This window comes from Pinus tabuliformis, chromosome 7, assembly GCF_031772625.1.
Source record: "Pinus tabuliformis cultivar Carrire ecotype Pingquan chromosome 7, CPIR1, whole genome shotgun sequence".
Taxonomy (NCBI): domain Eukaryota; kingdom Viridiplantae; phylum Streptophyta; class Pinopsida; order Pinales; family Pinaceae; genus Pinus; species Pinus tabuliformis.
In genome coordinates, this window is record NC_142293.1 from 1,283,051,294 (window position 1) to 1,283,062,103 (window position 10,810).

The 10,810-nt window shown below is 36.2% G+C and overlaps 1 pseudogene across 1 annotated transcript; it reads right to left on the reverse strand.

Annotated features, from left to right (window-relative positions):
* Positions 1 to 1,442: 1,442 nt before the first annotated feature.
* Positions 1,443 to 3,398, reverse strand: LOC149252190 (cytochrome P450 750A1-like; annotated as a pseudogene). The gene is made up of 2 exons (XR_016266043.1): positions 2,367 to 3,398; positions 1,443 to 2,254 (listed from the first exon to the last, which is right to left on the reverse strand). The product of XR_016266043.1 is annotated as a cytochrome P450 750A1-like (transcript).
* Positions 3,399 to 10,810: the final 7,412 nt, after the last annotated feature.

Genomic DNA, 10,810 nt, shown 5'->3' on the forward strand with positions numbered 1-10,810 from the left:
TGGTTTGGATGATCCGGAAGTGCTAAAGAAAAATTTGGGGGAAAAATTATGGTGGAGATGGGTAAAAGATCCAGAGGCTCAGTGGGTTCATATTTGGAAAGAAAAATACACTAGCAATTAGCAAAACAGTGACCTCATAAGGATGTCTGGCAACATAAAAGGCTCCTACATCTGGAATAAAGTGTGGGAGAACAAAAGGATAGTTCAAAAAAATAGTTTCTGGGAAATCAAAGTGGGAGATCTAGCATTGTTTTGGGAGGATAAATGGCAACAAGAACCTCTACTGCTAAGAGAGGACATGGTGGATCTCAAGAATGACACTAACACCAAAGGACTACTTAGGGTAAAAGATTTTTGGGATCAGACAATTAATGAAGGAAAATGGCGTACCTGGAAGAATATGGATTATAGGGATGACAACCCCTTGAAAGCAAAAGCTGATGCACTTCTAACAATGTTGGACCAAAGGAAAATACTGGTTTCAGAGGATCATGACCAACTTAGATGGGGCAATAATAATGAAGGCACCTTTAATCTTAAGGAGGCAAAGCGCTTAATCCTAGATCTGGATTCTAATGAACCGGATAGGGTTTGGCAGAACCTATGGAGGCACCAAGGATGGATGTAAACCAAACTTTGCATGTTCGGATCCGGGTTACTTTTGCTCTGTTGTATGGGTCTTTGGTTACTTTGACCTTTGGGTTAGGGAGTAAAACCCTAGGCTAAATGGTTTAGCCTTTGGTTGTTTGTATTATATGTAAACTTCTCCTTTTTTGGTTATTTGGAAAAGAAGGCACTACTCTTGCATTAGAAAAAAAATAATAATCATACAAAAGTTATATGCATACTTCCTTTATTCATTATGATTAAATTTTCTATCATATATATATATATACAAAATTAATCCAAACCACTTTTCTAATTATACTAGCAAAATTATTTTATCAAACTGAAATCCGAAATTTGAAAAGCCTCAAAAACCTATTTGAAATAAGGTGGAGCTAGTTATAATATTTATAATAATCTTACAAAATTAAAAATAATATTTATAATAATCCTAAAAAAATGAGTTATAATATTTATAATAATCTTACAAAATCAAAAATAAAATTTATAATAATCCTACACAATTAAAAAACAAACTTTTACAAAATCAAAAATAATATTTATAATAATCCTATAAAAAGTAAGTTATGATATTTATAATAATCCTACAAAATTAGAAATAATATTTATAATAACCCTACACAATTGAAAAAACAAGTTTTAAAGAAATTGCCATACTGCAAAACTAAACTATTGCTCATAAAAAGAAATTGCCACGTTGGAATTGAACAAAAGATGCAGATCACTCGTGAGAAAGTGGCTTTCTGAGACGACTACACCACAACACTTACTTGTATTCAAGAAGAAACTATTACATATATAAAAGTATATTATGATTGAGCAGTTTCTTAGAATATAGGAACTGCGGCCAACAAAGTCTAACTTTTAACAACACATAACAGTTTTAACGACAGAAAACTGGTTAGGAGATTATTCTAGAGATTTCTCCATTATTGAAACAGAGAAACGATGAGCAACTAAGAAAAACGAAGAAAAGGCATCGTCGCCTGTATCCTCCCAGGTATTACATTGCAAAGCTGCTGCTCAACTTTGGAAAAGCAGAGAGAGGCACTTTCCTTGGAATGGTCAATCCACATGCTTCTGTCATATCCAACTGGGACGGATCACCGTCCACTCTCCAATCAAAAGTGTGTAACAACTGAGCCAATGCAAGCTGAACCGTAGGAATAGCCATGGATGCTCCTGGGCATCCTCTCCTTCCTGCACCGAACGGTATCATATTGAAATTTGATGGATCTGTTACATTGACATGTTCGTCGTCCATGAATCTCTCTGGCTTGAATTCAGAAGCATCTGCCCCCCACACCTTAGGATCCCTTCCTATAGCCCACACATTCACCATCAACATTGTTTTCTTAGGGATAAAGTATCCTCCTACTGTCACAGTCTCGGCAGATTCATGAGGAATGGCTAAGGGCGCCGCTGGGTATAGTCGCAGAGTCTCTTTCACCACACAGTGGAGGTATTTCATGTTTGCTAGATCGGACTCCTTTACTTTCCAGTGTTGGCCAACGACCGATTCGATTTCCTCTTTTAATTTTTTCATTGCACGGGGATGTCTGAGCAGCTCGCTCATTGCCCATTCTAACGAAATTGATATTCTGTCCAAGCCAGCGCCGAACAAGTCCTGCACAAATACAAATCCAATTAGTGCAAAAGAAATGATGAATGACTGAAGTTTAAGAATGAGGGTCGAGGCATAGAAGCACAACAGCCTAAGAATGAGGGTCGAGGCATACAAGCACAACAGCCTTGATGGTTTCCCGTGTAATTTTGGTGTCGGCCTTAGCCATGTGGAGCAGCACATCCACGAAGTCTTGAACATGAGGCTCTGCGTCTACGGCCTCTTTCTCTTTCTGGAGACGATTGACATTAACATGGTCGTCTATTATTTTCTCCGCAAATTCATCGAATGTTTTATGAATTTTCTTCATGCGGCGCTTGATACCTTGCAAATCGAGCCAATCCAAATACGGAATGAAGTCCCCAATGTTGAACTCTCCCACTGTAGCTGTCAACTCTGTCATCAGGCCTTTAAACCCTTGGAAATCGCCACCGAAATCATTGTCAGAAAATTTCCTCCCCGCCAGTATTCGCCAAACAATATTGGAGGTGAGAGTGGAGACGGCCTTGGTCACATTCACGCCCATTTTTCCCTTCTCACTCTCCTCCCAAATTGAAGAGATCATCGCAGACACCTCTTCCTCTCGCACACTCTTGAAGGACTCGATTCTTTTGGCAGTCAGTAGTTCTAACACGCATATTTTTCTCATTTGCCTCCAGTGATCTCCATACGGAGCGAACACCACATCTTTAGAGTTGGAAAACATCAATCTCCCAGCGGCTGTTGGGGGTCGGCTCCAAAAATCAAGTCATGAGTTTTGAGAAACTCTTTGGCCGTTTCAGAAGAAGAAACGACGACGGTAGGGACAGAGCCTAAGCGCAGAAAGAGAATGGGACCATATTTGTCAGCAAGGCCTCTAAGAGAACGGTGAGCGGGCAGTACTAATTGGTGGAGATTTCCTATGATGGGCCATGCATAGGGTCCTGGTGGCAGCGTGGCACTAGTTCTTCTCTTGCGCAAAAACCATATCATGAAGAAAGACCAGAGTAGACACAGAACAGTTGCTGCGGGAGGCCCTCCATCAGCGACTGTGAATGTTGCAGGCAAAGCTAGAGACTGACACAAATGATGAAAAGCCATCTCGCACACACCCTTCCTAAGCACTAAGCACTGAACCCTATGTTTGGAAAGGGAGAAGGTGTACAGCTATTTATAGCACTCACATAAGCTGCTCTTATCCTGAATTTAAGAGTGGTTCAATCTGAGCATAAAATATATATATATTTGTTCTCATAATATCATGGAAAGGTATTAAAACTGCGAAAAATAAATTTCAAACAAAAAAAAAAATTTATTCTCATAATATCATGGAAAGGTAAGTATTCCTGTAAGGATAATTTTATAAACAGAGGAAAGGAAAGCACGTATGATTCATTTTTACAAAATTCCAAAAAGCGGACGTCATTTGCCCTCTTCGAAACATCCAAAAAGAGGAAAGCACGTATGATACACTTTTACAAAATTCCGTGGACTAGCATATTCAGTTTTTCTTTCATATACTTTTCCCTTCTTTCAATATATTTTATATTTTTGTCGTTAATAATAAGAATAAATGAGTTCTTTATTTAAACCATAAATATGGTATTCCTATCTAAATAAAATATATATATAAAATAAGCAAATTCCATCCCATGGAATACGTACGTACCTAGGCGAAAGCAGCAGCTTCGGTTCCCTACAATCTCCCATGCCTGGAAGTTCCAATAGCGTCACACAGATAATGAGAGAATACTAGAAGAAAAGCAGATAGATTCCAAACGGAACCGCCATTTAAAAAAAAAATCGAACGAAAGGTTTCACGCACCCGACAATATTTCTTTTATATATATTTTTGATAACATAAGATCCAAATTTTATCTTATTTAATTGTGTTGACGCTCTAATTGCATTGCAACCCTAGCTCGTCTCCGCGTCTACATGTAATGTGGGGACTTCACACTTGCCATCAAAATTCAAATGAAAAGTCTCATGCACCCGACAATATTTTATTTTTATATATTTTTACCCCATGTAACCTTAAAAAGTCAAGAGATTAATGGATATTCTTTAATATTTTATTTATACAATAAAAATGAAGAGAGACATGCAACTTTATTACTTATTTATGTTATAGTTATTTATAAATTTATATAATTTTAATGTGTATAACATAAATAAAAAATTAACATATCAAAATTGTGAATATAAAGATAAACCAATACAAACTAAAAATATTATTAAGAAAAATAATTTTATATTAATTAGAAACATTACTAGAATATGAGCCCAAAGTTACCTAAATTTTTGTTGATCTCTTTTATATCTATATTAGAAGTGTAATATTTGAATAAAATATAAAAGTTGAATATATAAAAGAAACATGAAACTTGATTTTAAGTGATAGAGGCACATTGTGTATTTAAACATGCTTTTATTTTGTGAAATTTTTTTAAAAACCATACAAACTAGTTTTATTGAAAAATCATATAGAAATTTTATTATATATATATATATATATATATATATATATATATATAATTTAATTAAATTATATAAATTTATATATGTCTAAATAATTATGATAGAAATATAATATTTTAATAAAATATAAAAATAAACATAGTTATTAGAAAAACAAATTTTATTATATATATATATATATATAATATTTAAATAAATTATAAAAACCAATGATATGAAAAAAGTATTTTAAAATTTAAATTTGTTGTCATTTATTTTTATTTAATATAGATTAAAAAAAAATTATTTATTCATTACACCCTCAAGTTATATATATATCTGTATATATATATATATATAATAGAGTGTAATATTTAAATAAAATATCAAAATATCAAATTTTCATTCATAATATTTTTCTTATATTTCCAATAACATAAGAATGAATATTTATCTTATTTCCTTGTGTCAGAAGTCTAATCTGGTTGCAACTCTAGACCGTTTCAATGAATATTCCCTTTGTCCCTGCCGTTCTGTTGGAAAATGGTGGCAAAATTATCCCACAACCTGGAGGTGAAAATGCAATTATTGAGAATGTGCTCCATTGTTTCCTCTTGGGCTTCATAGAGCTGGAATCTAGAAGGCCCCAGAACACCCGTCTTCCAAATGTTATCCCAAGTCAGAATTTTCTTATGATGAACCAGCCACATAAAGAGTTTAATCTTCATCCAACCTTGATGCCTCCATAGGTTCTGCCAAATCCTATCCGGTACTTGGGAATCCAGCTCAAGGAGTATGTGTTTTACCTCCTTAAGATTAAAGGTACCTTCACTATTTTTGCCCCATCTAAGCTGGTCATGCCCCCTGTCACTAAAATTTTCCTTTGTTCCAACATTTTCATAAGTGCCTATGCTTTTGCTTTCAAGGGGTTATCATCCTTGTAATCATAATTCCTCTAGGTTCTCCAATTTCTTGCACTGTTGGTTTGATCCCGAAAATCTTTTACCTTAGATAACCCTTTGGTGTCTCTCTCTTTCTTGAGGTCCAAAAAGTCCTCTCTTAGTAACATAGGTTCCTGTTGCCATTTATACTCCCAAAATAAAGCTAGATCTCCCTCTCTAATTTCCCAAAAGCTATTTTTTGTACTAAGCCTCTATTCTCCCAGGCCTTATTCCAAATGTGTGAGCCCTTTATGCTCCCAGACATCCTTATGTGATCATTATTTTTCTAAGTGCTTGCATATTTTTCTTTCGAGATACTAGCCCACTGAGCCTTTGGGTCTTTTTCCCAAAACCACCATAATTTTGCCCCTAAAACTTTGCTTAGAACCTCTGGATCATCCAACCCAAGACCCCCATGGTTTTTAGGTTTGCAAATTTTATCCTAGGCTACCAAGGCCCATTTCTTTCTTTCCTCCCCCTTACCCCAAAGAAAGTCTCTTTGAATGGTTCTAAATTGTTGCAAAACTCCTTTTGAAGCTGGGAGGGCTGATAGCATGAAGACAGGGATTGATTGAGGAACAACTTTTGTAAGCACCAACCGACCAGCCACGTTTAAAGATCTAATAGTCCATCTCTTGATCTTATCTTGCATCTTATTAATCACCGGCTCCCAAATGCTCTTGTGCAAAGGCTTAGCAGTTAGAGGAACTCCCAAATATTTTGAAGGGAGGACATCCCTTTGAAAGCCTAGAAATCTAGAGATATTCCTCTAAATAGTAATATTGGTATTAAAGAAGAAAATCTTAGATTTTGAGAGATTATCTTCCATACATGTAGCCATGGAAAAGTCACTCAAGATTTGTTTATACGTTAGTGCTTCTTTGACCGTGGGGATTCCCTGCAACATGGTATCATCAACAAATTGTTGATGAGTCAAGCCCTATCCAATCTCAGAAAGTTGGATACCCTTGATCTTACCAACTTCTTTTGCATGCTTGATGGACCGACCAAGTCCTTCCATCATGAGGATGAAGAGAAAGGGAGAGAGCGGATCTCCCTGTCTGAGGCCTCTTGAAGGAATAAAAGTCTTGGAGGGAGAACCATTAACCAAAATTGAAAAGCTGGAAGAGATTACCAGGGCGATGACCCATCTTACCCAGTTATGATCAAATCCAAAGGCAATAAGGACCTTCCTAATATATGTCCAATTCAACTTATCGTAAGCTTTGGCTATGTCCAATTGCATGATCATTCCAACCTTCCTGTTTCTTGTCAATGAGTGTACCACCTCATGCGCTTGAATGATGTTATTGAGAATTTGTCTGCCCTCCACATAACTAGATTGTTCCACAAAAACTAGAGTAGGAAGAAGAGGTTTGAGTCTATTGGCAACAACCTTGGATATTATCTTGTATACCACATTACACAAAGCTATGGGTCTAAACATGTCTAGAGTCTGAGCATTGTCTTGTTTGGGGATCAGGGAGATGAAGGAGGTGTTGAGCACCTTCAAAATAGTTCTATTCATCTTCGAATATTCCACTACATTTAGAATATCCTGTTTAACAATATTCCAACAAGCTTGAAAGAAATCCACATTGAAACCATGAGGACCTGGCGCTTTACCATTCTGCATTTCTTTGATGACATCACTAGCCTCCTCTTTAGTCACCAGCCTATTAAGGTTGAAATTATCCTCCCTAGATACCAGCCTAGGTTTATGTCTTGTTAAGTCCCTGATAAAATGTTGTTTTTCTGAAATGGTTTCCTTTGCTATACCTCGAAAGTGTTGAACTAACACAACTTCTATTTCTTCATGGGAATTAAGAAGATGGCCTCCCTCATCCTTTGTCGAAGAGATCCTATTATGAGATCTGTTTGCCATGGTGGATCTATGGAAAAATCTAGTGTTTCGTTCTCCTTCTTTTAGCTATTGAACTCTAGATTTTTGTCTCCAAAATATTTCCTCTTGTTTACAAAAATTCTCCCATTCTTGATGATGTTTGTGACTTGATCATTTCTAGCTTTGTCAAAGCCATCCATGACAAGGGCTTGGTTTAGTTCCTGCATTTTATCTTCAACAACTTTTTTTGCTTCAAAAATATTGCCAAATACATTCTTGTTCCAATCTTTAAGCCTGAGCTTGATGTGCTTTAGTCTTTTGTGTAGAAGGAACATTCTTGTACCTTGAATATGCAAATCTTCTGACCACCAGTTTTCAATGTTGCTGATGAAATCTGTCTAATTGAGCCAGATATTCTCAAATCTAAAAGGTCTATTCCTAGGGGTACCAATGCCTTGAACCTCAAGTTGAACCGGCCAGTGATCTGAGCCTCCAAAGGGGAGAATTCTCGTTATCATTTCCTTGTCGATGAGCATAAGGTCCTCTGAGATTATGAATCTGTCTAACTTTGAGGCTACTTGAGACTCTCCTCCTCTTTTATTTTTTCCAAGTAAAGAGACCATTACTCGTATTAGTGTTAACTAGCTTCATATTATCTATAAAAGTTTGAAATTTTGAAGTGTCTTTTCTTAAAATTATGGTTCCCCCTTTTTTCTACGAAAGTGATTTGATCATGTTGAAGTCCCCACCCATGATCCTTGGTATTCCTACATGTCTGTCTCTGAGATCCACAAGAGACTCTACAAACCTGAGTTTATCATCCATTCTTTGAGGGCCATAAACATTTGTGACCAGATAAATCTCCCTATCTCCCACAGGCTGAATAACCACTGATAAATAATTCCTAGATGCCTCAACATCTATGATGCCAATCTTTTGGGGGTTCCAAAGAGTGAGTATGCCTCCTGCTGTATTTTTTGCTTTTCTTCTACAAACTCAAATGGATTGAGCCATTTATTATGTATCTCTTTTATTTTTTGAATGGAAAATTTAGTTTCATGGATGAAGATCATATCTGGAGCTTATTGTTTCATTCTATTACTAAGTAATCTTTGTTTTCTTTTACTACCTAAACCCCTGATATTCCAATATGTGAACTTCATTATTAAAGATTTGTAAAGGAGTAGCTAGTTAGGTCTTTCATCTTACCTTAATCTATCATTAGCTTTCCACATTCAATCAATAGCTCGTTCTTATTTTTCCTGCCTCTTTTCTTTCCTAGGTTTCTAGGTGGTATCCTTGGTGTGGTTTTCATAGTTTTCACACCTTCATTACCCTGCCTTTCGTTGTTTCTTTTCCTTTCCAGCACTTTAGCCTGAGTTTTCCATAGGAACAACTATTGTACTCTATTGAAGTCTTCTTGACGTAACGAGTCTACCCCTCCCATGGTTCCCTGTTTCAAGAACCCTTCCAGATCTAGGTGTTCTCTATCAAGAATCTCCTATAGTTCATGGTCCTCCATTTCCATCTCACGTTGGGTCATATCCTGGTCCATATCTAGTTCTGTGTCATTCATAATAGTCTCTTTTTGTTTATTGATATCCGGTGTCTGTTCACTGTCTTCTTATTTCTCCTTCTCCACTAGACTTCCTTCCATTGCGTGATCTTATTTTGTTATCGCTTCTTCTTCTTTGAGTACTTGAAACCTGTTCTGACTGGCTTGTTGCCCTTCTGTTTGATGTTGCTTTTGCCCCCTTTTGCCCCATTTTCCTCTATGTACCACTTTGTGAAAGCTTCCAGTGTCTTTCATTGTGTTATCTTTACTCTTGTTCTCTATTTTCCTAAGAGGTCAGTCTCTGAATAAGTGCCCATGCTCATGGCATATGCGACATCTAAAAGGAATATGTTCATAATCTACTGTTTGCACTCATTCTTAATCAAAAACTTCCAAGAAGACCTCATCCAGTAGAGCTCCAAAGAGATCCATCTCCACACATATTCTTTCAAAGAAAGTGTATTTTCCCCTTTTTGTGGCCTCAGAAGCTTCGAAAAATTGCCCTAATTTATTTCCTATGGTAGATAATGATTCTGTTTGCCAGTAATCAAGAGGTAGGGAGTAGAGTCTTACCCATATCGGGACTGAAGTAAAAATCTCTCACTCTGGGACAAAATTCATCATCCACAGCCGCATGTAGAGGCCTGCTGCTGCATAGAAGTAGGGCCCTCCTTCAAACACCCTATCTTTATCTTCAATATTTGTAAAGACCAGAGTAAAGAATCTCTTTGACCCAAGATGTAGGTCTATGCTTCCTTTTGGATTCAAGTGGTATTTAATCCATGTCCATAAAGCTTTTTCAGTGGGCCATAATCCCTTGAATTTACAAATGATGGCATATGTCTTCATGTGTTCCTTATGCGCCTGTAGAGCAGGATCATCAAAAATTACTCTGGGTGTGACCTCAGCTTTGGGTTTGCATGGTCCCTTTTGTGCTTTGTTTTTGGCTCCCCGTTCCTTGTCTTCTTCCTAATTTTCTTTTGTGCTATTATTATCCCTTGATTTGGTACAATCTTGCTCATCTTCCATGTTCCTTTTCCCTTATTTTGAAGGACCTCTAACATTTTCTATTGGTTTCTTACCTCGGCTGGCCACGACTTGCTTGTAGGAGGGAGTGGAGCTCCCTCCTTTGCACCCTTCCATGGAGGTCAACACCTACAGAAGCCTGAAAACCCTAGCTATTCGTCTGCGTTACGGAGGACAGACTAATTTTTCCAAGAGGAATTTACAATAACATCAAGCTAGTCGTATATGCTAAAATTTATTGTATTCTATGTTGATGATGATTAATTTTTATTGGGACTAATATTGTTTATTTAACTTTAAAAAAATTAAGAAATTAATTGAGACATTTTAATATTTTATTTCTATGATTGAAAAGAAGAGAAAAAATCATTAGTAAATCAAGAAGGTTGGTAGTGTAGCCTTAGTATCACAATGGTGACACTATTTTGTCCAAGATGTTTTAGAAATTGACAAATGCTCAATTTCACTTTGAAGCTCATGAGAATTAGTTCCTATCTTCACAATGTTCATTTTCTTTTTAACACTGGTAAAGAAAAAAAGATAATTCTAGTTCTCAATATTGGGGCTGATCACCTACTTAGAATATCCTATGTAATATCTCCAGGTAACCTTGTAAATTTGGATTTAACGGAGTTAAAAGAATATTGTTTAATTGTGGGCCGAGAAAGATAAACTATAAGTATATATCTATATATATATATATATATATATATATATATATATATATATATATATATATATATATATATATATAT